General features: G+C 41.0%; 1 protein-coding gene across 8 annotated transcripts in view; it reads left to right on the forward strand.

Moving 5' to 3' along the window:
* foxp1b (forkhead box P1b) overlaps window positions 1-26,646 on the forward strand; it is a 151,841-nt gene that overhangs the window by 29,862 nt on the left and 95,333 nt on the right. For 7 of the 8 annotated variants that reach the window (XM_062395247.1, XM_062395229.1, XM_062395237.1 and 4 more), the window contains 2 exons: window positions 4,756-4,812; window positions 24,140-24,206. The gene's annotated coding sequence lies outside the window, so the exon portion shown is untranslated. Of the gene's footprint in view, window positions 1-4,755; window positions 4,813-24,139; window positions 24,207-24,227; window positions 24,404-26,646 lie in introns of those variants that run through there. The other variant, XM_062395220.1, reaches the window with a different exon arrangement.

Below are 26,646 nucleotides of genomic sequence, written 5' to 3' on the forward strand. Positions count from 1 at the left end.
GGAGGTGCTGTAAGGAGGAACACTGCACGTTCCATAAAAAGACAAACCGGAATTTATACAGCATTATGTTGGCAGTTTATCATTTTTTTTTGTGCTGTGAGAAGAATTGATGCACATTTTAGATCTGATTAATTGTGATTGGCATTTGTCTAACTGTCTTTGCCTCTTTAGAGCTTAAGTAAGTCTCACTACAACACACAACATGATTAAAATAAAAAAATCTATTGAGTAAGTGTAACATGAATATTGGTCTAACATTAGTAGAATGAGCTGATAAACATAATAAAGCACATTAAATATAATATATATATATATATATATGGTCAGCACACTGACCATATTGATACGTACAGACTGTATGGTGTAATGATTTTATGCATAACACAAAATGGCTTTATCAGCTATGTAAACTGTAGCAATAGATGAAAAGGATTATAAGTCAATCATCCATCTGAATCATCCAGAGAAAACAAAATAATGAATGTATTAGTTTAAAAAATAAGGATAAAGCCTCAGCTCTAACTTGTTTATGTAATGTAATTGTAATGTAACAATATAGTCAAATTAATGATAGTTTTTAGATCTGTTGTTTATTGTTTGCTCAGTATTGTTATTGATTTAATGTACATGGTGCACTGTGTGTCTACAAACTTCCTAATGGACAGTTGCAATAACTCTTTCCACTCAAGGGCAGCATACATCTAATATTTATATGAAATAACGAAGCCATTTATCTGCGAGTGTATTTTCCGGGGGTGGGGGGCAGGGCTTCATAATTTGCAGCTATTTAAAGCCTCGGTTTTGGTAATGAATTATTTTGTCATCTCGACTGTGATGAGATTCATCTTTAATAACCGTAACAATTATTTTATTAAAAAGAGAAGCCATGCATTATGGCTATCTTGCTGAGGTCTCAAGCTGGAAGGAATTCTCATTAAGAGCATTATATTACCCCGTTGCGCTTTCAGCTGGATGTCCCGCTGAAATTACATTAGGTGTCAACAATGTTTGTGGGAGAAGTAAGCAGTCATATTTACAGAGGCTAAAGCATTTTCATTTGCTGCCTGACACTGGCAGATGTATTAAAAAAGATACTAATGCTCCGTATCTGATTAAGTCACTTGGAGAGAAACTCCTCCAAAGTGTTGACTTTTAATATGAGGGGTGCACTGCTGTGTCATCAATGCAGACATAAATCTTTATTCAGAGATGAGACAATTTTGATTGCCCGAGATGATTACGTGATTTATGTAGTTGGAACACAGGGCTCTTATCGCAGCTCACTTAGCTCCTTTGCAAACTCTGAGCATCAGGTTGTTTGTGTCATGATTGATTTATCTGTGTCTTTTCATCTATATCCTGTGTTTCTTCTGATGGCTAGCGTGGTGTGCAACATTGTGTTTTGCTAATGGCTTCGTACCCAGGGTTGCCGCTAATGATATGGTTGTAATTGTTTGTCAGTGTGATAATGTGTGATTTCCTATTTCCATGTGAAGTTGGACATTTGATGAAGGAGGGATCTTGTCAGGAAGACAAAGTGCCGTCATTTGTCACCAGCTAAATGAGCTTCTCTGCCGACATCCTCTCAGTTTTCATTGACAATATTATATTCACACATCCCCTCTTTTTCTTTGTGCTTTTGCCATGATTTCCACATTATATAGTGCTTTGTTTAAAAGGCAAGAAGAAACCGTGAAACAAACAATGAGATAATGTTTGGCAAAATCACTGTACTGACAAATAGAAATCTGTTAACTGTATTTCACAGAAAGACAGAAGTGAAATTACAGAGTGTGGTAATGTTTTATTCTTGGTGTTTGGTAGGAGTCTTCACTTCCTTAATTTTAACATTTTAAACTATTTCATCATCTCAACAGGAAAGACTCAACATGTCACTGTAAACACGTAGTTACTGGTTTTCAGACATTTTATTCTGGTGAATGTCTTTCCTTGGCTCCATGTTTGCTCTCTGGTGATATCATAAACTTATGAGGCACGTAATTGCAACAATTCAAGGGCAGAATTGTGGGACTGCACTCATACTTTCCAAAGTCTTTGATGCAGCCCCCCCGAACAGACGGCTTCTGTTTCTGATTAGAGTGATTCCATATTGTGGGGTTGGGGGCAGGTCCTTCCTTGTTAACAATCTAATGAGATAAACAAGTCAAACAAAGGAGAGGTGTAGTGAATAGGTCTCCTGAGGGAGCTACTTATTGTCACAACTGCTGCCCTCTGTCTTTTCTCTCCACTCCATATCGATTCACATCTTCATCGGTTATGCTCCGTCCGCTGCACAACACATGGGTGGTGTAATCAGCTAAATGTAGCTTCTGCTTTCTTATTATTACCTGGGTGCTTAACACTGATATTTTTTCCCTTCAAGGACAAATGGTGTAGGAGAAGGCAGATCTTGTGTGAAGTCCCCGAGCTCTCTGCGAGCGGGCAGATCTCTTTTCAGCGCCAGCTGTTCTCTCAGATACACCAGGCCGAGTTGAAATTATCTTAATATAATTCTGAGGGCTCAGGAGAATAGTGCAAAACAAGCGTGCCAGCGAGGAGAGCATTGAATTTTTCATCAGTGGGCTGCAACTCGCTGAGTTAGTGGGCAGCGCTCTCATTCATGAGCAGATGTTCAGCGCAGTTACACTCGGCAGTTAATGTGAACTTACTGGCCTCTCTGCCATTGGCTGCAAGGACGTTGGCAGCGACCTGGCATCTGAGAATTACTCCCAGTAAAAAGGCGCAGGTCTGGATAGAGCTGCTCCGGCCTTTTTTAGCTACTTCTCAGCCCAGGAGCTGGATCCTGGTCAGGGGAAGCTACTGACAGCTCATCCGTCTTCAGGTCGACAGTGATGAAACACTTGCCACTGTGTGCTTTGGGAATAGCAGAGAAATTCCTGCAGGTTATTTTCACAAGTTTTACCTCAATTTTTAAAGTGAGATATAACATATCAGCTTGTGAGTGAAACATATCTACATGAAAGTTTAGAATAACATGCTGTTTGGAAGAAACAATTACACACGCAAAATAATTATTCTAGTACTCTCAAAAGAGGAAATTCATAGAAACCAGGCACCTGTGAGGGGGTATAGGCAGCTGAAACCAGCTGGTGCTGTGGTCAGCCTGGTGGGCTGAATCCTCTCCCCAGCCGGGTGCTTTAGACATCTGCATGCCCAAGCTGCTCAGCCTGGGTTTGATGTGGTCGTACAGATCTGTAATCGTTTTCTTTAAACCAAGCAAAGGGGCTATTTGATATATAATGCCATTAACTGGTCAGAATTTGAACGTGACATCAAGTTGAGAAGGCGGTGTGCCAATCATCTGTGCTGAGTGTGAGAGTCATCACAGTAAAGCTGTGAATATGGGACGTAAAAAGTGTAAATGACAAGCTCTTGTTTCCACTGCACGTCTCATTTTCACTTTATAATTGGTCGTTCTCAGGTTGGCTTTATGAGAGTAAAACTAATTAGTGTTTCTAAATTCAGCTGGAAAAAAAAGTCAGTTGGGTTGATTGTTCTGGTTTCCTCTCTTGTGTCAGGCGCTCAACAATAAACTAAGACTCTAATCATTTTCAAATTGCTCGTATTTTTAAACCTCAGTGCTGAATGTCACTCCCGGTCTCCTGGCATTTTGTTTGGCAAGATCAGGGAACAGCGGTTGCCCTCTCGCCTGTGCGCTCTCTTTGTGATTCGTGGGAAGTTTGGACTTTGGGGCTAGTGGAAAAAACAATGCGCTGTGTTTTAGGTGGGGTTGTTTCTGCTTTGATTGGGAACGTCCTGCTGACAGGAGCAGCCTAGCAAGTTTACAGTAGCGGTGACATTGCTGTTACCTTTATTCAAAGTGCTCCAGCTGCAGCGAGCCCTCAGGAAGCCCAGCGCAGGCCCACATGGGCGGCCGGCGGCCCACAGAGAGGAGAATGAGCCCTGTTTGAGTTGGCAGACGCTCCCCTCTCGGGGAACTTTTGCTGCCTCTGCAGAAAGGCCAGTGGCGGCGGGTCTGGTGGGGCGGTGGTGATTCTTGGGGCAGGATGGGCTTTTTCCACCTCTCCTCCCTGTCAGGAAACACATTTTACCGTTTCTTCCCTCTGTGTGTGCAAATGGAGGGAAGGAGTTGAGGTAAAGAGGCCATGGGGCAGTGGGACTGAACGACAGAGCTCAGCTGCCAGTGCTTATGTATAGCGATCTGTAATGGGCAGTTTCAATACCCAGAACAAGCCATTTCTGGTGCAGCTTAATTTATACTGAAAAAATAAAAATGTGCTGTTACGCTTACCCTATTTTTATTTTTCCATCAACACTGTGGGGATTCAGTCTTCAGAAGCCAGTAATTAAAAAGTACTTGATCTAAGGTTAGGGAGGAGCAGTGTTTTAATGCAATTAAAGCAATGCTCAAATTAATTTGTTCTCAGTTATTTTTTTTTTTGTGTGAATTTGTGATAATGTGTTTTAATCGAGGGAGTTCTGTTAGAGGGGCTAAATATATATCCTCCAATATTTTTAAGTAGTGGTGTGAGGAAAAGGAGGATCTGTCTTGCGTCCTTATACTATTACAACCTGACAACCAATACACAAAAACAATCTGAGGTGACAAAGGTGACCATGGAAAATGGTTAATTTGTGTCACCTTCAAGTTTCAAATAATTTCCACTGTTTCTGTTGTTTTTTTTTGTAATCGTTCCATCACCCCCGCCCCCTTACTTTCCTTCCTAACACCTCTCCTCCTCTTCTTCTTCTCTCCTCCCCTCCTGTCTGCAGCCTGCCGCTCCAGCCAGGAGACTCCAGTAGTGACATCCCGTGGAGCCACAGATCAAAGTAAGTAGTTCTCATGCAGGACAGTTTTAACAGCGGCAACACGGATGCAGCACTCATGTATTAGCTTTACATCAAACTCTTCATTTTTCTCATAACTTATGGACTCTTTTTAATGTTTTTTATAAAAAAGGCTGTTGAATGCCACTAGACGATGAGAAGGTTTAACATAGTGTCAGATTTTCTCCTTTTGATGCTGTTGCTTATTTACTTGGGTCTAACTTGGCTACAGCAACGCCGCCCCGACAGTGCGACTCCTCTCGCCCGTTGACCGTCGAGAGTGAACCTGAAAAGCAAAGAGAGCTTGTAGATAGTGCTCCCGACCATGTCGGCACCCCCTGACTATCCTAGAAGTCATTACTCCTTGTGTGGTGTATAAACATGTCAAAAACAAACAATGACCGCGGGCAGACTCCACACTGCAAAACAATTTCAAAGCCTGCAGTGTAGTGTAAACACAAAACATGGCTAACCTTCAAACAGGGAAGACTTCACCTTAAATCCGCTGTTTGTTTTATGGTCCCCATTGACCTTGGTCAGATGAAGTTAACATCTCTTCAGTTCTTTACAAGTTGATGTTGTTCTGGTTCTGCGTTTAGGTGTTGGCTTTCCGTGTACAGTATTTCTGCAAAGGCTCATAATGTTGTGTTTCATGTTAAATGGATATTGCTGATGAAAACATCATATATCAGCGTAGAAATAGCTTTAATAAAATCTTTTAGACCCTCATCAAAGCTCTGATTAGAAACGATGGCAATACTTATTTTTAAAATGAAACACAATAAGTGGAAAAACATCCCTCTTTGCTGGAGCACGGAAATCCGTACATGGACCCTACCTACCAAATGATGAATGTTCATATTCTGGTTTAATAGACCCTTTCACACTGAACCGGGGTGACTGTAGGGTGATGTGAACCCGCATTTTTAATAAAGCCCAGCTGCTGAATGATCAAATAGTGTCTCTAATTAAGGCCTAAGTGTACACCCGTGTAAATTCTCTCTGGAACGCTAACAACCTGTGATACATTTCCACAGGAATTTGTTGTGCAGGTCTCAGAGAAGGCAGCGGAGTCTGGGGTGTTTTGGGTTTGGAGGGAGGAGGGGCAGCGTTCATGTGGCAAGCCAACATGTTGTTCACATCCGTGTCAGATTGAGGCTAATGAAGGCCAGGCTGATCCTTGGATCCAAGCCTTAAGTAAATGATCCCTCTTTGAATATATTAGAGCCACGTAGTGGAGTCGTGCCTCCCCGCCGTGCCAGCGCTCCTACGTGTTGTCTTGTGGTCTGACGAGGCCGGTCGTGATGGCGGTTACGGTGTTCGATCATGTTGGTTGCCATCCAACCAGATTTTTGCACTGACTTGGTGGTGAGGAGTGATGCATATCATTTCCACGTTTGGTGTTTTTGCATAGTAAGCGTGAGTGTTTTGTCGTTTGACAATGTAAATGAGCCATCTCAGATTTTTCCCCACCCTCTTCAGAATGAACTGTATTTCCATAAAGGGCTTGGGTTTGATACTCAACACAGGATGTAGAAAAAGGCCTTTTTTTCTCAGTTATTTTGTACTTTTATGTTAAATGTATGTTAACCCTTTCCTCTCCTGGGCTGTTTTGGCTGTTTTTTAATGCTTTTGAAATTGCTTTTACATTCCCCCTGAAAAATGTTTAACATGCTATGGTTTGGTATATTTTTTAGCAGTACATACCATATTTGAACAGACAATATTTTTTCAAAGATACACAAAGACAAATTTAAATCCAATATGAAAAACAATTTTTTTTTTATCTAAAAAGCGCAAACAGTAAATGTTGTGAATGTGTAGATATTATTTTGAAGCTAATACAACATTAAGCAATATAGAACTTTTTTAAATTAAAAGCAGTTGTAGTTATACACGTTTTGTCATCATAGCTATGCAATGAAGATACGCCTGTGCCATCCTATCTAGCATACTTACATAACTTTGAAATCAATACGACTCACAGCAGAATACGTAAAAATATCAGACTGAACTTTTCATTGCAATCTATGGCCACACTTTGAATGTAAATCTATCTTAAACGTGTAATTACAAGGCACTTCTGAATATTGATTGAAAATACAAGGACATAGTAATGAAGCACAGTGCTTCTAGGCTACTGTAACACCCCATTAATAAATACCTTTCTGGCTCTTTAGTGCTGGGCTTGCCAGTGAATGAAACAATGTCGTTTGATTTTCGCTGATATAGCATGTGTACTTCATAGATGGGTGGATTGGATAGATCCAGTTAGCCATGGTCATCGCTCATGTGATTAAGCTGACAGTGGAGGTCTTGCATATAGAAGAATATCTTTGATTTTTGTAGTTTTGTGAGATGCTCTAGCAAAGTACTTTTAAAAGCCCATAAAGAGCAAGTTGTAAGAATGCGGCCGTGATGGAGATTTGATTTACAACTGTAGCAAATTATCTCAATTAGCCATGGGAGGGAAATAATTGATTTTCAGGAGGCAGTGTGCAACGATAGGGAATTCTTAGAGGTTGATAAAGTGACCAAGATCCATACCTTTTTCTTTTTATATTAGACAGAATCAACACTGCAATTACTCTTGACTTTTACTTAAGATTTCATACCAGGTTTATTAGCAGATAATGCATCTTTTAAAAAAGAGCACTCTCAGTCGAGAGCCTACACATCCTAGCAGGCAATGAGGATTGATGGCTTGTGACAGCAGCTGCACAGGTGCACGCAAGGCCTCCAGACCTTCAACACCATGCGTACCATGCCGGGCCTGTTTGTAAGTGCAAGCCCTGTAAACATGCACAAAGGAGATGAGAAGCACCCTTGACCCGGTCACGCTCAGCTCGCAGACAGGCACAACACAACATGACATGCAACAGATGTGTCACACAGGCTGAAATCAAAACAGCCGTCCGGCTTGGAGTTGTGCACACCATCAGACGTTGTTGCTATGATGAGGCAGGGAGGCAGCGAGCGCGGCTGGCAGATGAGACAAGGCAGCGCCTTTGCTGCTCCCAGCTTCCTGTCTGCGAGAGGACAGGCCTGTTTGTAGGCTGCTTTGACACTCGCAGTCACTTTGTCATGTGGGGTGCTCGCTACAGCTCTGATCACAAGTGCATGTTGCATTCAAAGAGTGTCATATCAGCTGGGTGACAGGTAGGCTCCCAAAGAGACAATAGCCAAAGGGGGATGTCCTTTTCAATATGCCACGTGAGTACAATTGCAGAGTTTGGGAAGACAAAATAACATCATATGACATCATTCAGAATATTTTTTTTCCGTCTGAAAAAAAAGTTGGTAACACAATGTTCTCAAGCATGCACACAGAGAATAAAATTCCCTCTGAGTTTATCCATGATGTCCACTTCATGCAAACTGATCGTTGCGTTTGACAGTTAGAGAAGCAGCAGACGTTAACTTAATACAGGGTACCTGTTATTGATATTGTCAGCAGCTTAATCTGCCTATTGCCACTGCCCTGTAAGCAAATAGTGTACCTTCACGTTAAGCTGTGGGGGGGGACGGTAGGGGAGTGGGGTTGTAGTGGTTTGAATCCATCATCAGAACAAGTGAATAAATGAAGGCGCCGCAGCAGCTGCTTGACTGATCACGTACTATAGACTGTCACAGTGTCACCCCACATCTGTTTACCGCTCCGACAGCCACATGAGTGTTTGTATTCACAGGTGTAATTGAGCTATTTTCCTGAGGGCAGCTGTAACCCACACTAAGTTATATCCCAACTTTCCATTAAAGCGTGGGGGAAGTTTTTTTTCTGATAGTAATCACGCCCGGCTTCGCTGCTATGTAAATACGGCTTATCAGCTTTGCCAATTTGTTTAAGTGGCACGGACGTGGGTGATTCACATATCCAGCTCTTTGGTTCTGACACAGGCCACGCACAGCAGTCATACATTAGGGTCAGTAGCTTAGTTTTTTTTTTCTAACAACTATGTGTGCAGCAAGAACTCAGTCATGAATTTGACAGCATGTTAAACAAATACATTGTCCAAAGTCTTCAACCTGCTGCTACAGGGGCAAGCTCGGCAGGCTGCATTCAGCTTGTACTGTATATGGAAATTGACATGGGGACATCTAGATCTAAAACGGACAATTTAAATATTCAAATGTGAACACCAAACAATATAATGCATTATGGCTTTTAGTATTTGCATACAACTCTGTTTGCTGCTGTGAGCCATGGACGATATGAGGAAGAGAGCGATTAATACTGAATGGAGGATCTGGAAATCACAAACAAGACCTTTGTCTGTCAGATAAAGGAAAATAATCTCTGATCATTGCACAAACTTTGTGTGGTAGTTCTTAAAAACTAATTTACGACGTTACTTTGAATGTATACGATTGTGCATAATGCATCAGTACCTGTTTGATAAGATTTGTCTTTACATCCCAAAACAAAACCAGCTTCCTATGTCATCCATCTACAGCTTCCAGAAATCTCTGTCGGTCTGTGACTCACGTATCTCGAGAACCGTTCATCTTATATGCCTCACAAATGGCATGTTTATTGTTGTTGCCAAGGAAGAGCAGTTCTATGAAACAAAGGAGAACAGCTCTTTTTGCAGCAGCTTCACGTTTCTGCGGACTGAGCCAAGTAGTCGGCCTTTACTCATTATAGCTCAATTACCATATAATATAATATATAATAGGTCCCTTTTAAAGTTTCAGCCTAAAAGCTGGAACCAGTATTACCACAGGTAAAGCAAGCAGCCAATTTCAAACAGACAGGTTTAGAAACGGCACTGCATCAGTAAATAAAAAAGCTGTGAAAGTATGTAGCATTACGTCGATTACCTTGAGGATATAAGCACTAAGATAGTCATATAAAGAAATCCTTTTTCAGCCTGGAAGTGTCTGGTTATGTGCTGTCTCCTTCCACCACACAGCTGAATCTGCACTATAAGCACCCCCAGAGCACCCATTTGACTTTTGACTTGACACTGAAAACACAATAATTTCCATTCCTTAGTTTTTCTTAACTTAAGAAAAGTTTCAGATGTTTGTTTCTTCTTAGTTTCAGCTGCATATTTTAAACTAAAAGCAAAGTGAAGATTTTGCAAGGCGCTCATTATTTGGCCACCATTGAAAAGGTAGTGCAGCATGTGGCTTTTTTGGTGGCGCAGAGCTTCTGCAAAAATGGAAAATGTAAGCATTTCAGAACTGAACTGAAAGACATGACCGTTTTTTTCTTTTATTTTTCAACCAATCACATTAAAGGAGAAACAAGACAACAAACGCAGAGTATTTGCTTCTGGAGAAACTTCTTGTTAAAATAATCTAACATCTGTCACAAGCTTGGCAAACTGACTACTTCCTGACAAATAACTTCTCCTTCTAACAAGCAGCAACTTTTGCCACACAAAACGCTCAATATCTTCAAGCAGCCTATGTGTAAGATATTGTAATTGCACTCATTGGCTCCGGAGAAACAAAACCATAAGAGATTGATCAGAAAACCCAGTGCATGTACTTCCTGGTACATGCACTAGGTTAAGTGCATGTACTTAACCTGAATAAGAATACATTATTCAACGTAGGTAAACATGCAGATGAAATTGTGTCACCAACAGAAAGTTCGGCACTGCTGGAGTGCAGTGCCGAAGAATTCAAGGCTAATTTATTCTGCCTTTAAGTATAAACAAAGATGGCATGGTTGTTAAGCAACGCATCTGCTACAGGAAAGAGTCCTGAGTTATCCACTCTGCACTGTGCCCAGATGAAGTACCATCATATAGAACCATGTAGTTTCTTCAACTTGCAATGTCTCTATTCAAAAGATTCCTCTTTGTTGAAATTTCTTGTTTGAGTCTTATGGTCGTCTCACTTGAACTATTGACTACACTGCCCCTCCATGATTTTCTTTGGTACTGCTCTGTTTCTCTTGTTAAACTAACTAATCTACTCACAACTTTGACGATGGAGGGGTGGGTGAAGTGTTTGAGTCCACAAAACACTTCAGGAGTCTCAGGGGTAAACATAGCTGCAGTCAAGGTGACTCATTCTTCAGATGTAGTAAAACAACAGAGAAAACATAACATTCCTCCATACTGCCCGTCTGGTGTCATCCAAGTGTCCACAAGCCCCAACATTCATAATCTACTTGAAACGGTGTCATGTACACCAGGTTTTTAGCCTAAAAGTCCACTACCAGACGTAGCGATGTGAACATGCATCCCGCAAGTGCCCTTAGGCGAGAGTGTTAACAATGTACTTTTGGGGTTATTAATAAGTATAGAAATATACAACATCAAATAATCATGTCTTTTCCATCACTCTCTCGCCTCCTCGTTCTCTATAGGTCAAACACTGAGCAGACAGTCTCAGAAGAGGGACAGTGGGGGCAGGAAAAGGCTCCACCACTGTCTGACAGGGTTAAACATAGTGAAGGATTGCCCGTCCAAGCTGTGACATCTGTGCCAGCATTGACACATCCTGTAATTAGGTGAAATTTTAAAAATGTTTAATTCTATATGCTCTGCTACAACAGCCTCCCCGGTAATTAATAATTTAAGGAAATTGGGAAGGTTGGAGGTTGTGTTTAAATTTAGCTGGTGTCATTGACCAGCGGTGTGATTAATAGTTTATCAGTCTCGACTATACATCGTGATGAAATATGTCTTTTCATCTGTTATGAAAGTGCACATGGAAATTGGTTGGATTTTCAATCAGGCAGAGCTTAGACACCAGCCCCAGAAAAAGGAAAATTAAACGAAATAGCCGCTGAGATGCACTCACATGCAGGTAACGCTGTGACCCAATATAAGACATCATTTGTAGAACAAGTCTAACACTTGAGATGCTTTTAGACATTCAGTGAACTCATGAGAGGAGATTTTCCGAAGGAATTGATGATGGTTCTTTCACATGACAAAAAACTGTATGAAAAACTTCATATGTTTTAATCCTAAAAGTCTGCTACCGTAGGTGGCAATGATTGCAGCTTTCCGGTTTGTAAGTGTGTACAGAACTCCAGAATCCAGAACTGTTTTGTGGACTCAAACACTTCACTCACCCCTCCATCAGCATTGGGGTGCACAGATAATGAGTGCATTTCATTTTTCTGTGAACTATCCCTTTAAGGGGAAACAAGTATTTTGCTATAATCCTCTAGTCTTTAACATGGCATTGTGTTTCTGATCAGCAGTAGGCATATTAGGTTGTCTTTCAATGTAAAATGCAAAGGCAATTAATAATATAAATTACAAAACAGAATCTGAAAAATCTTGGAAGGCTCTATTAACGTAATTTCTCAAAAAGATATCTCTATGCATTAGGGGCTATTTGAATTTACAAGCAGCGATATATTCTAACAGTTATGCTGTAACATGGGAACACAGACTTTAGCTTGTTAGCTTTCCTTACAAATAAGTTACAGTCAATTTGAAGTTGGTTACTGGCATTTTAGAATTTGCTCATGCTCTATTTATACTATCTGCTAAAATGCAGTTTTTCAGCTCCATTTTTTACTTTTACTTACATGTCTCTGGTTTTCTGCCCTCGACTGTGCTGTACATTATTTTTGTTGAATTATTAATGTGTATATTGAATTATTGAAGGACGATAATTTCTGATCAGATTAATATTAACCCCCTGTAAAATTTTAATGTTAAAAATGATGAACTTATTGAACTATTAATATCATCAAAAACAGAAATAGTTAAAAAAAATGCCATGGAGTCGATGAGCTTGGTTCCAGCCTCTTTCAATACTGCACTTTCCCTTGAGGTCTGTGAATATGAAATATTACAGTGGTCAACTTTGTACTAAGACAGGTGGCTCGTGTCATTGGCCAGTCCTGCCCCGGGGCTGACGCTGAAGTCACGTGGGGGGAAGTTCACCAGCATTCTTCTGCAGGTTACCTCTGTCACCTTGTTCACGAACGACCTGCACTATGGCCAGGGGAAACATTACAAAGATGTTTTGATGTTAATAAGTTAGTAAGCCTGCTCCCTTCAAGGCCCCTGCTGATTGGCAGAGCTCTACTGACACCTCTTTGCAGCTCCTCGTCCCAAGTCTCTCTCTGAAGGCTTCTGGTCAAACTCAAATGAGGCTGTGGTGGCTTTTCCATCTTAACATAATTTTTTTCAGTAGAGGTGGCATAAAGTGAATTTCATTTAGAGAGTGTAGAGCAGGTTAAATCCAGCCCTTTGTCAGATTTGATTAAAAACTCTTCAGATTAATGATATTCAGCAAAGATTTGATTTATCATTTGTCATTCTCTGGTGTGTTATTACGATCTTCCCATTGTATTCATAAAATATGGAAATCCGGAAAAAAATAAACCATAATTGTAACATAATGGTAAGCACCAAGAAAATATGGCTACATTAATTATGTTTTAAATGCTAATGCCAGTGAAGAACATAATAACGAAGACATGAAAGACTCTCTATTCAAAATCTGATAGCCAGGGAGAGGCAAATTATTTCAAATATTTGATATTTAAATTATTTTCAAATGAACAGAGACATGAGTAGAGCAGAGGCGAGTAGTTTCCCCTGGTGATCCTCCAGGCTTCTTTGTTTCCTTGGTGTGTCTCCAGCTCATTAATGTTCTAAGCATGTGAGAGAACCAGACTATACTCCATAATCCATAGCTGGGTGACACCTCAGGCCCAACACACATGTACAGTACACACACACAAACACACACACACACACACACACACACACACACACACACACACAATTACACACACACACACACACACACACACACACACACACACACACAAACACACACACACACACACACACACACACACACACACAAAACCCCTCAGCCGTTTAAAGTCCACTGGCTCTTGCAGGAAGTGATGGCCGCCGAGCTGTCCTGATTAAAATGACAATAGTCTAATTAACTCGACCTCAGTGTCAGCGCACTAAAACGGCTGATGGCCCGCCAGTTCCTGTTTGAAAATGCTTTGTCTCCTTATCATCCAAAAATATGACTTCTTTTTTTCCACTGCAAAATGCCTCAACCCCATTTGACGAGTTTTGCTAATGGCAATTATTTCTTGTAAGCTAATTAAATCCAGGCAAAAGTGTCCTTTTTTTCCTTCCCCCCATAGAAAATCTGACTGTACAATTCCCCAGGGGTTTATCATTTGGGGTGTAGTATCACAAGCACCTCCAAGCATTTAGATTATATAGAACTAACATTGTATTGTAATTTTTTTTTACGTGATATTATTTTAAAGCGTGTTCAATCTTAGTTATTTACCACTTCCATTAAATGTGTGTGCTGGTTGCGTTACCCTCCACCATCTCAACTCCGCCTTCCATTGGTTGGAGAATTCCAACATTTTTATTGTAATTCAACTGTAATTGTACTCTGTGTATTGACAATACATTGAATCCAATCCAATTGGGTCTTGACTTTTAGCAGAGTTTGAAGAAAAAATCAGGAGATATCTGGTTCACAACAACAAAAACATTTGTGGAGTATTCAGGTATGTGGTGGTAACTGGGCAGAGCAGCAGGAGCCAGAACTTGACGTATAACTTCCATTGCAGAAATCAAGTTTCTGTTTACATAACATCCATGCCAGCGTTGGCCCTTACCGTCAAAACCTATTAAATTTTTATAATAAATAATAGAAACATCACATCAGGTCATAAAATGTTGCTGTCTTTCTAAATTGACATCTAAGTCTGTGTTCTTCATGTCTATTGCATGTCTTTTGCCTCTGCCCCGGCGATAGCCAGTGGCCAGAAGCAAAGGATGTCCCTCTGTCCATTCCTCTGTCTGTCCCATTCTTGTGAACACAATATTTCAGAAAGGCTTTGAGGGAATTCGCATTGAACTGATTAGATGCTGGTGGTCAAAGTTCAAAGTTCAAGGTTGCTCTGTATTTCTAGTTCAATCTGAGGTATTTGTCTTCTTCCAGTTTCTTGACTGTCCTGTATTTAGATACGTCATCCACACGCTCACTTGCTGTGAATTCTACCAACATTTTCTTGCTGTATTCTCACTTCGGTTCACTCAAACATTCTCAAGGCATTTTACTAGAAGGCTGACAGAAAAAGTGTCCTGAAGATGTCCGGAGAGACTGACTCGGACGATTGCGTTCTTATATACAGCCCCTCTGAGAAATTTCATGAAAATGTTTGGACTTTAATTCACGTCTGAAAGCCCCCTGCAGCTGACATAGTTTCAAAATGAGACTTTACTCGTGCTCCCGTGATTCCTTTGCATTATTTGGTGGACACATCTAAAGTGTGGAAGACAGAAAAAAGGACAACAACATGAAAAAAACCTTTAATGACTGAAGAAGAAACTGGTTTTTGTTCTATTATCCGTCTGTTGGTGATTAAGGTCTGTAGGGAGATAATTACGCTTTAGTCTGGAGTTAATGAAACGAAAACTTCTCTTTTTGTTGAAAAAAGGAAGGTCAGATCTTTTGTACTGCTATCTGCAGTCATCTCCCGGCCTTGACAAGGCACACAGAGGATTGGTTTTGTTTTAAGGATGCGGCCCCCTCAGCTGCCTGTCAATCTGTGTCTGATATTAGGGATCTATGAATGAAGCCAGAGTCAAAGACGGCTGTCTCTGCCGCGCTGTATGTCTGTGAATGGGGTAAGCACGCTGGAAAAACCATCAGATAGAAACATCACATCAGGTCTCTCTGGGAATTATGCTGATTTGAATCAAATAGGCAAAGAGAAAAAGAGAAAATATCATATGTATCTTAATTCTTACCTTTACACCTTGAGATGTTGTCATAGCACTAAAGTACTTACAGCGTACTAGCATATGTTTGCCATCAAAATGACCCCGCTTTGTTGGAACAAAAAAAGGAACATGCAGATTTGAATTTATCACATGGCAACTCAGGAGCCATATGTATCATCTGACTTCAGACGTCCCCTTTGAACACATGGAGGTGTTGGCCATTGTCTGGTATGCCAAAGGCGCGCAGCACAAGTGGTGGCCAGAGAGCACATATTAAACTATCCTTGTGGAAGCTCACATCTGGTGTGTGTGTGTGTGTGTGTGTGTGTGTGTGTGTGTGTGTGTGTGTGTGTGTGTGTGTGTGTGTGTGTGTGTGTGTGTGTGTGTGTGTGTGTGTGTGTGTGTGTGTGTGTGTGTGTGTGTGTGTGTGTGTGTGTGTGTGTGTGTGTGTGTGTGTTTGTGTGAGACTGTGTTACTGTGCCCCCCCTCAGAAAGAAAATAGGCCTTCCAACAGCACTCTCACATTTCATCATCTGTTCTCCAGCGCCAGGGTGCTCCAGCACAAGTTGGCCACTCTGGATCCATCTGTTGTTATTATTTTTCACTGATAATTGGCTTCAACAATGGAATGTCTGTGTCCCCCTTCGCCTTTGAAACCCAACACGCTGTTTATTTTCCAGAGGTCTTATTTTTGCTCCCCCTGCTCTCCCTCTTACTCCCTCAATTCCTCCCTCTCCCCCCTCTCTTCACCTACTGTCACCTACCACCCCCCCTCTCCAAAATACAAACTGATCCATATGAGAGGGTTTCACATGAAAAGGACAATTATTGGCCACGTCAGCATGTGTCACTCAGCATCTGATTCTGCGCTGCTGATTTTTTGGAGAGTCTCAGCTTCCATTCTCCTTGAGTCTTTTTTTTCCAGCTGTGATGGCTTGGTAGTTTTCTGCTGGAGTTTCCCCTAACACCACATGCTTCTGCATTCCTGTTCTGAATAACAAAAAAGAGAAACCGAGGGAGAGATGGATAGATGAAGCGATTGAGACGGAAGGAGGGAAGTGTGGACTTAAGAGAGAGAAAACACATGGACAGTGGATGTTTGTATTATAAATCAGTTTTCCTGCTGATTAAAAAACAGCTTTTATTTTTTACTATTTCCATCAGGATGTTTGTAGAAAAGAAGCATATGCATAGATGAATAAAAGAACGATGAGCTTTACATGATTTAATGGGAACCCCCATAATAAAGTCTACAGTGTTAAATTAATTCAATTTAATATTTTAGAATTTAATTAGGGTTTAAGGTTGTAATTAAATGGTTTCATGAAACAGTCTTATTGCTCTGGTTCAGTTTCATGTAGTTTTCTTAATATTTATATCAGATCATTAGATTTCTCTGATTTTGATTTGTAATCTACAAAGTTCTATAAGCACAGCAATTAGCAAGGTTTCTTTAAATGTGGAAGCCTCCCATGAAGGTGTAAAACAGGACAACCAAACCAGGAAAGAAAACCATGTTTGAAAATGTTCAGTTCTCATTATTAAGGACATTTCTGAGGACTGAGGAAGTATTTTCTCTTTTTTTTTCTCCCTTCTTTTGTTCTGCCGTGTGTGACCGTGCCGATGTTCATTTGTTCTGCCTGCTCTTGTCTAATTAAAAGAGGCCAGGACAGGTAGGGCTCTCAGCAGGCAACTGCTCTGTGCCAGTTCTTCATTTGCTGAGTGTTTGTGTTTATGCAAAGGGGCCTCTTCCTGCATATTTTATGTAGAAGCCCGGCACCAGCTTTGGTTGTGCTTAGACCACATACCTTTAGTCCCTCTCAACATTGCAGTTTCTCTCTCTCTCTCTCTCTCTCTCTCTCTCTCTCTCTCTCTCTCTCTCTCTCTCTCTCTCTCTCTCTCTCTCTTTCTCTCTCTCTCTCCTCCATACCTGCCACTATCCTTAGCCCTCTCCCTCAGAAGTGCATTTGAAACTCTCAGAGCTTGGAGGGAATCTGCATCAACACATACAGTTTCATGAACACGATGAAAGTCTCTTTGACTGTTAATGGGTGAGTCTTTAAAGATTCCATTGTCTTTCAACAGTTTCTGAAATCATTTCTCTCCTCCTCCTTTTACCTTTTATGGGACACCAATGGATGTAGGTGAACGTCCACGTGGATGTATTCTGTAAGTGACATCATTCCACCAAGTATCGTGGAAATCCGATGTTGTTTTTGTGCAATCTTGCTTAGAAACAAACCAACCAACAAACAGACAGGGGTGTAAACACGACCTCCTTGGACAAAAAAATGAATTACATTATATGTCATTTGGCTAACGCTTTTGTCCAAAGCGACTTACAATTGTCACAATCAACATTTATGAGGGGCCATTAAGGGGTTCAGTATCTTGCCATTTACACACATGCAGATGGGTGAGAGTGGGGTTTGAACTGGCAACCTTCTTGTTGGAGTGCCACCACTGTAACCACTAGGCCACACCGCCCCCGAAACAGTGGGTTTGCGAACCCGGGTCACTATGTTGGAGGACGAACACTTTACCTACTAGGCCACACTGCCTGAATTAAGACTTATCGAATAATGAAATTGTCAATTAAATTCCTGCTACCATCATTTGTGTGTTTTTAAAGTACTTCTTTTAATACATATGAAAAGATCAGAAGAATGAAAAAAAACTGATGTATAGTCTAACCCCATTGATGGAGGAATGTCTTCTGTTAAAGGAACCATCGTATGCCCATTTTGCCAAAGTTGATATGGTTCCTTGGGGTCTTAATGAAATGTCTGTAACATATTTTGGTTACCCTGTCTAAAACAACCCTCCTCAGATTGACCTGTTTTGAGCGCCCCTCCTTCACAAGATACAAGTCGTTTCTGACATAGAGGAACCACAACAAATCGCGGGAGTTGTTTTTTTCCAGAGTTTTTGGGACGGTAGACATGCCAGATACCCAAATTAACGTGTAGAAGCACTTCAAAAGTGGAATTTTCATAATATGTCCCCTTTAAGTGAAAAGTTCACAAATGATTGGGAAATATCGCGCAGCAGTTATCTTATATTTGCATTCCCCTGCTGTGGGCGTGGATACAGTACTGCAGGTGTGTGTGGACGGTTGCCTATGTGTGAAAGACAGTGAGTGCATGTCGGTGTGCAAAATGTTGCTATTTATTTTAGCCAGTGTAGCAGGGTTGGAGGTGATAGCAAGGGGTAACCCCATGGTGATGCGTGAAGGTATTAGTTCCTCCCCTCACTCATCACCTCTTGTTCTCTCTTTGTCTTTGTCTGGGGAAATGGAATCTGTAGCTTATTGATATTAATAGCGCACTGGGTCTGTGGTCAGAGAGGAGCTAGGACCTGGGCGAGAGTGGAAACCTGATATGGCTGGGTAGAACTGACAGGGGTGGGTTATAAAAATAGGATTGCATAATGTTCACTGTGTGTTAGGCCACTGTGTGATGTGCTGTTCCGTACGTGTGTGATCAGAGTTTAACTTTTAGACTGCGCTGATCTAAATTCATGACTTTTTTATTTTAACTGTGTGGTTGTGAATTGTTCTTCTTTCAGTAATAATTATTCACAAAGTGCAGCTTTCTGGAGTTTTTCCTCTCGCGGATCAATAGATTGGAATCCCTGAAAAGAGAGCGGTGTGTATGTGGTGTCCACTCGATAGAACTCTTTGTCCACAACGCGCTCATTTAAATAGAAGTGGTTCGGTTTAGGAGTGAAATTCCACTTCCTTGCTATTAAGACAGCAACGCTCTCTATGTGCACTCTGTGTACTTTGTTCGTAGCTCAGCAAAATGTGAGGGCAGGTCCAAAGAATCTGGGGGAACAGACAGGCCTGACATGCACCAGACTGCACTGTTGCCTTTTAAGCTTAGAAAAAAAAAATAGAATGTGAAAAAAAGTGCCCGGAATAAGAGCCGGCTGGATTGAAGTTGGGTTTAATTGGTAGATTTTGAATCTGTTTGCGTGTCAGAAAGTGCTGTTGTTTACAGACTGTGTGGGTGTTACAATGCCAGGACCCTGCCAATCACATCAAAACACACACACACAAAACACAATGCTTGTTTTTTCACTTTTTCAAATACAGACATTTTCTTTTATGAGACTTAGCCATGTTTTTCATTTAATCAGTCCTTCTTAATATAATTCCAAAAGAAACGAGGGAGAGAATAGTGTGCAGTCAGCCCTTTTAACAGATCAGATCATACAGTAAGCAGCTGTGTTTGTTGAAAAGTGAGTCATGCTTTAGATTTTCCTGTGTTTCACAGCACAGACAGTGACTTGGAAAATATCCTGAACACACCCTAAAAACAAACACCAGTGACCCTGTATATCACTGAGTGGCAACTAAAGCTCTCCTCCCCACTCTCCCAGTGTTCGACTGATAGTGGACTTTTAAAGGGCGAGTAAGTGACACTTCCAGCTGATAGCCAATGAAAAAAAGACTTGAAACCACGTCAGGCATAAACATGTTACTCAAGGTGTTTTCTGATATAGATACGTAGTTTACAAGTAGCTCTCTATTGATCAGACATGACCACCGGCGTGTTCTCACCTGTTATTGCAATGAGAACACAATTTTCTGCTTGATATGCATTTATCTGGAGGATTTTACCTCGTCTGTCTTAACAGATGTGACCGATTATGTTTTTTTGTGTCTTTTTGTTGGCGCTAGCAAGAGAGAAAGAGAGGAAGCAGAGTCCGAAGTGACTGAATGAACAAACGTGAGCAGCTATGAACAAAGAAGGGTACGAATATGTTCAAACTGTAGAAGTATAGAGGACGTCAGCTGAGTAGGCAGTCCAGGACACGGTCCAGGTCGTGGTCCAGGACGCAGGTAAGGACACATTCCACATTGTGGTCCAGGACGCTGTTAAGAACTCGGCGCAAGTTGTGGTCCAGGTTACAGGTAAGGACATGGTCCAGGTCATGATCCAGGTCGTGGTCCAGGACGCATTTAAGCACACGGTCCAGGACATGGCCGGGGATGTATTTGCATTCACACAGGGAAAATAATGTGGTATTTATCCTTGGTGCTGAGCAATTGTGATCGGATCATTCAGTATAGATGTTAACATTAGGTCTGACCAGGTCATAGTCGTGCAAGGCTGGCTTTTATGATTTGCAAAATTCTTCAACCATTGCTAATAAAACAGAGACAGCATGCTCTTGGTGGAATAGCAGCCATCTTCAGTCTAATGCAGGTGTGATTCTATACTATAAAAAAACTACTACCAGTGATCTCATGTCCACAATGATATTGGCTTGATTGTGTGAATGGAGCCAAGCAATGATGCACATCACAGAGTGACTGTTGGAGCCAGTGCTACATTCGGCGGCAGTAGGGCAACTATGGTCCATGAGGTATAGAGCAGGTCGACCACAAATCAGACATTAACATTGATTCCCAGTTTATCCAGTTTACACGCTGAAGTGTTTTTTAACCAGATACTGAACCTCAGATTGCCCCCGGTGACTAGGGTGGCAGTGTGTAAAATGGTGTGTATGGTAGATAAAGAAGCACATAGAAAAGTTAAATAAAAGTGTGTGTGTGAATGGGGCGATATGATTAATACTCAAAGCTCTATATAAATAAATTTCATTTTCCATCAGCCGAATCCCTCTAATTCTGTTGATAAAATTGCTCATCTGTGCTGATTAACCGGTCGACCAATTAAACTATTAATTGGTTGACCGCTATCCTCTTCTTATTTACACATTGGTCTTAATACAGATCCACAATCCTCAGGGAGGGTTGAGCCTGCATCACAACTTTCCCTTTTTTGTTTTATTCAAACACACTGATAAATAGATACGGTAGATTTATTCAGATGCTGATACTAAGTGATCGAAACATCCCGGATTGGCTGTAAAGAACCGAGAGACAACTCTGGCAGCCTCTTATTGACAACCATTAAGTTGAGCATTAATTAATATGGTAATGATGTGTGGAGGTTCATTAACAGGCTGCAGCAGAAGTAGCCACAGATACAGTATTAAGCGTGCTTTGAGTAATTAATGGAATAACTTTACTTAGTGGTAAATATTCATGGGCACTCGTCTTTTTGTCTGCACTGTGTGAGGAGAGAGGAGAGCCGTCCATTAGAGGAGCTGAAGAGCTGTCCACGCTGAATACAGGCCTTTTGTTGGGATTGGGTGCATTTCAGTGGAGGGGTATTAATTCATATTTTGAACATGCTATCTTACAACAAAGCCAAAGGCACCGATAACATACCTGGGACTAGAGAGCCTATTGTGAAGCCGTGACCCCCTCACAAATAGGGAAGTCCACTTCACAGGTTTGTGGACGGAATAAAATGAGTCTTTGTTCGTGCTCATATGTAACCATAGCAGTTCATTATCATAGCAAAAACCATCCTGATTGTCCATTTCCACTGAAAATAGGATGTTTGCATGCCCCCCCACCACACACTCACACACACACACACACACACACACACACACACGCACACACACACACACACACACACCACTGCCACTACTACACTGAACCCTGTGGTATTTGCATAGAGAATGGAAACATTTATGCTGCTCTGACTAACCGTTATGTTATCTTCTGCACGAGTCCTGCTACTGATATATTTTTTTTTCAAAAGTTGTTTTGTTTAACAGCTACCCACTAATTCCACAGATATCTGTCTGTTTGTATGTGGACCACATATCTTGTGAGCCGTGTTTTATCCAATGCAAAAAAATAAAAGCGGTTAAGTAAATAACTGTAATAAAGAAAATACAGAACCAGGGAGGATGAACACAAAGTCTCTAACTTCACTCTGCCCACAACATCCAACACACATAATATATTGTATAGTTTATGGAACTGTTTGAGGAGGACTCACTAGTGACAATGAATAATTCTGAGGTAGCTCCAGAGCATTTACACAGACCTGGCAAGTCTAGAATAGACACTACATTAGTTGTGTAAAATAGGACAAAACACCAATATAATCCTGCCGTCACAAGGAAATCTTGCAAAATGCTCCGCTGTTTCCTTTTGTCTTTGGAAGTTGTTGCATTTTTGATTCATATTCTTAGCTAAGGCCTCTGACTGAGGACACACATAACCCACCTAGGTGGATAATTATCTCAACCAGGAGTTGTTCTGTTCCCTAAAATCTCAATGTGGGAGTGTGTGATGAGCTCAGTTTTCCCAACCGGGTGAAGCAGCGTGCGCTTGTTTATCCTCACCCTATGTTCTCGGCACCCCCACTGTTCTAAATGGCAATATTACAGCCTTGTGCTGTTTGAAATGGAGACAATTATCTGTTTAGGTATTACAAGGTGGGCATTATATCACGAGGAGAAAAGGCGTACAGCTGTTATCAGGATCCCGTTGTTGCCTTTTCTCTCCGATACAAATTTTCCGTCATTAAAATGATGGAACATTTATCTAAATGGATGTTATGCATTGGGTAAACTCATTTGGCTCCCGGGGCTCTTTCAGGTGATGGGAATTAATGATGTTTAGTAGTTTGAAACTGAAAATATCTGTCATTTGTCACCACTCGCCATTGATTTACGATTCCATTGATGATATGTTAATTGAAGTGTAATGAATCACAATAATTGGATGGTTGTTTGGGAATGTTCCATTTTGATGATTTTTCAACCCTCTGTAGAGTTCAGAGCGAGCTGCGTGTTGACTCCCGTTTTCAACAAGGGCATTTAACACATAATTAATGCTGAACTGGGCAAGTTGGACCAGTGTGTTTTATCTGTGCACAGTCTGCTTTAGATAAACACTCGCACAAATGCCTGGCCACAGTTTTGACTGCCAAATGTAAACGGCAAAAAAGAACTGCGGGAGAGGGAGTTGGAGCCTTTTATTTCTCCTCCTCTTCATATTTGGATATGCTTTAATGCTTTTATTCAAATGCACCTGAGATATTGCCCCCAGTCACTATTCAGTTTACCATAAAAATAAGATTTTGTTTCCTTTTCTCTGCCTTTTTTCATCTTCCCTTGTCTGGGTTGAGTGCTCAGTTAGAAAAGCTGTGTGCATGCAGATCAGGGCTGCCGCCCAGGGGAGTTAAGTCAGGGCAGTGCAGGTACAGGTACAGTATATTCACCACCAGGGGGGCCAAGTAGGTCATCTGCTGTCAGTAATATGAAAAAGGTTTTGTCTTGCAAATAAACCACTCACTCACATCAGACAGCGCCATTGTTCACTTGTTATCGTGAGTGGGTGTAGTTGTACTTAACAGATGGATGGAAATGCAATGATGTGTGCCACAGTGACAATAGTAGGCTACAGGAGGATAAACGAAAGGTGCCTTGTGCCCCACTCTGAGCTGAAAATGGTGGATGCATGTCCGTAGCGGCAAGGGAAAGTACAGTGACCGGTGCAGCTTCACGTGCACAAACAGCACAGGAACGTAGAGGATTGATTTCTCCCTAATGATTTCTCAGAACACGTATGAGGCTGTTTGTACATGTTATAAATTCTAATCAATAGCAACTGGTGCTCTACTTGTTATTGGAAGCATTTTGTTGCTTGCTTTTTGTAAATTGGTTTACAATGGGTGCTGATGACAAGAACTCTATGGTCTGTGTTGGTAATTATTTAATAACCATAAATATTCTCCATCTTTTGTTCGCAGGGCGAGGGGGCTGTTTCACCACTGCTGGACCTGAAGATTGCTTTAAATAAGCAAGTCTTTGTGGAAGGTAAACACACAATCATTCACCAGAGTCTCTCTGTGTCTGTGTGTGCGTGCGTGTGTGTGATGAATGCTGCATTGAATTGGCTCAATAAGTAACTGAATGCAGTGCGGATGTCTTGTTTGTGTACTGTATTGTGTGTATGCAGGACAGGTGCACCCTGTCAGGGGTGTGAGAAGCTGTGGATCTGAGACTGTAGCATGGTAAGTAATTAAAGGTTTTAGAAGGGGTTTGTTTGTGTAATTAGTGGTCGTCAGTTTGTTTTTATGAAATAGTAAGAGATATGTGGAGGTGTTTGTCTCTTTTGTACATGTTGACATTTGTTAGGAAAGGCTGAAATAAGGTAATGCCATGTTTACCAAACATGCATGGGGGGGGGGGGGGGGGGGGGGTATTGCGCTCAGTCTTGTTGTCGTTGGCACGTCCTTCAGTCGGGTTGGTATCTAGTGTCTGTTTCTCACACCCGTCTCCCTTACTGCGAAGGCTCGGAAGCGAACTTTTGGCTGGAGCTATCCTGGTGAGGTGGAGTAGGACTGTACTGTAGTGGTGTGTGTGTGTGTGTGTGTTTAGAGGGGGTGGGGGGATATTACTTCAGGAGCTCAGGGCTTCAGAGGAGGAGTGACTCTTTTCTGTCTGTTATAGCTTCAACCACTGCGTATTCTCTCTTTCCCTTCCCTTTTTAAGATAATTAAAATGTATTCTACTCTCTCTCTCTCTCTCTCTCTCTCTCTATCTTACCCTCTCTCCCTAACGTGTTGTGACTTGTAGATCCATAGGTTTGACATGTGCATGTTAATGTGACAAGTAAAGGCTGCATGCACTGCCTTTTCTGTTTGAAGAAAAAAATAAGCTGTTCTAAGCAAGAAACTATGAGACGTAACTTCGGAGGCTAGGACGATCTGGCAAAAACTTCCCCATCGAAGGATATCAAGAATCATCGTAATTATGATGAATGATTATTAAATCATAGAACAACATACTCTGCACATGCAGGGATGTCTCTTTATGCATTTGTAAGTAAATGAAGTAAACTACATAAATATAATGTAAAAGTAACAAAGTTACATAAAAGTCATTGTTCCCCATACAGAGGTAGCTGACTTAAATGTCTTCATTACCTCAGCTGCCTGCTCCAGATGTTATATCAGCCCTGAAATCTTTCAAATGCTTGTGTAATTAATTTGAATTTGGCGAAATCAGCCTAATTATTGACATAAGTTTCCAATTTGATTCTGATTGCATCCCTAATGCAGAAATCCCTGTGGCAGTTTACGGGATTAGTAGGTCTTGGTGTTTAAAGCTCCTTCAACGTGCAATAGAGTCAAGCGGGTGTGTAACATATATTGTGCACCAACTGTTGTTTTTAAAGTATTTATCCTGAATTGTACACTGATGGAAAACAAGAATCTTGATCCACATATCATACTTAATATCATAGGGGAAGGACTGGGCGATAAGAATATTCAATACAATTTCATCAATAGCAATATAATAAAAGCTAAATACATCTAATGCTTATGTAGTGTTTTAATGTTCTATTTCAGATTTGAAAGTGTTTGCCTTAAAAATTAAAAGAATAGTAATTTTTTGATATTTGGGGATTATTATCAATATAGACAAATAACAATTTTTATTTTATCTCCGAGACTTTCATTAAAGAGCGTACCTAAGCGGCAGGGCGGCCTCTGGTTTTTGCTGATAGTTTGCTCCAGGTATGACTTGTTTTGTCCCTTTTTTTCAGACCTGGTGGCATCTTATTTATTAAGAAAGTGCCAATGTAAGAATCCCCAGATATCCAATATGGAATCTTGTGAATTCATGTCAGGGAGAGAACTCAGCATGCAAACTTTCCTGTAGTTGTAAATGCTTTGTTTTATATTGCCTCAGCTTTAGCTTTTTATGTTGCTTTATTTAATCCACTTTTTATGGAATTGTTAAGAATAAACAAGTGGATTCATGAGTTGGACCCACAGAAATGTAGAGCTCAGATTTACACTGGGATGAAAATAGGGAATCTGTAATAGTTCCCTTGACTGCATTTATTGCTTACTTTAAAAAAAAAAAAAGTAATTTCTTTCTATCAGCAACACGCTGAAAATTGCCATGTATTAGTATTAGGCTTGGTAAGCTTCTAATTCTGTGGCATTTACAGCCGGCTGTGTTTCCATGCATATATAACACTTTGATTCTTAAGAGCTCCTTTAATCGCTTATGCCTAGCTCAGAACATAATAAACAACTTGCCGTAGCAAAAGTGCCACATGGGGGAGATTTCTAGCAAGAAAGTTAAACACTTCTGTCACTGGCAGTTTTGTTGCTGTGTTTCTCATGCACTGTAAATGCCCTAATCTCCTTGCTGAGCGCCACTGCTGTAGTTAAAAACAGTGACAGGCAGCGTGAACGTGAATAATTATCACACCTACGAAGACGTCACAATGGAGGCGTGG

This window comes from Platichthys flesus, chromosome 2 (genome assembly GCF_949316205.1).
Source record: "Platichthys flesus chromosome 2, fPlaFle2.1, whole genome shotgun sequence".
Classification (NCBI taxonomy): Eukaryota; Metazoa; Chordata; class Actinopteri; order Pleuronectiformes; family Pleuronectidae; genus Platichthys; species Platichthys flesus.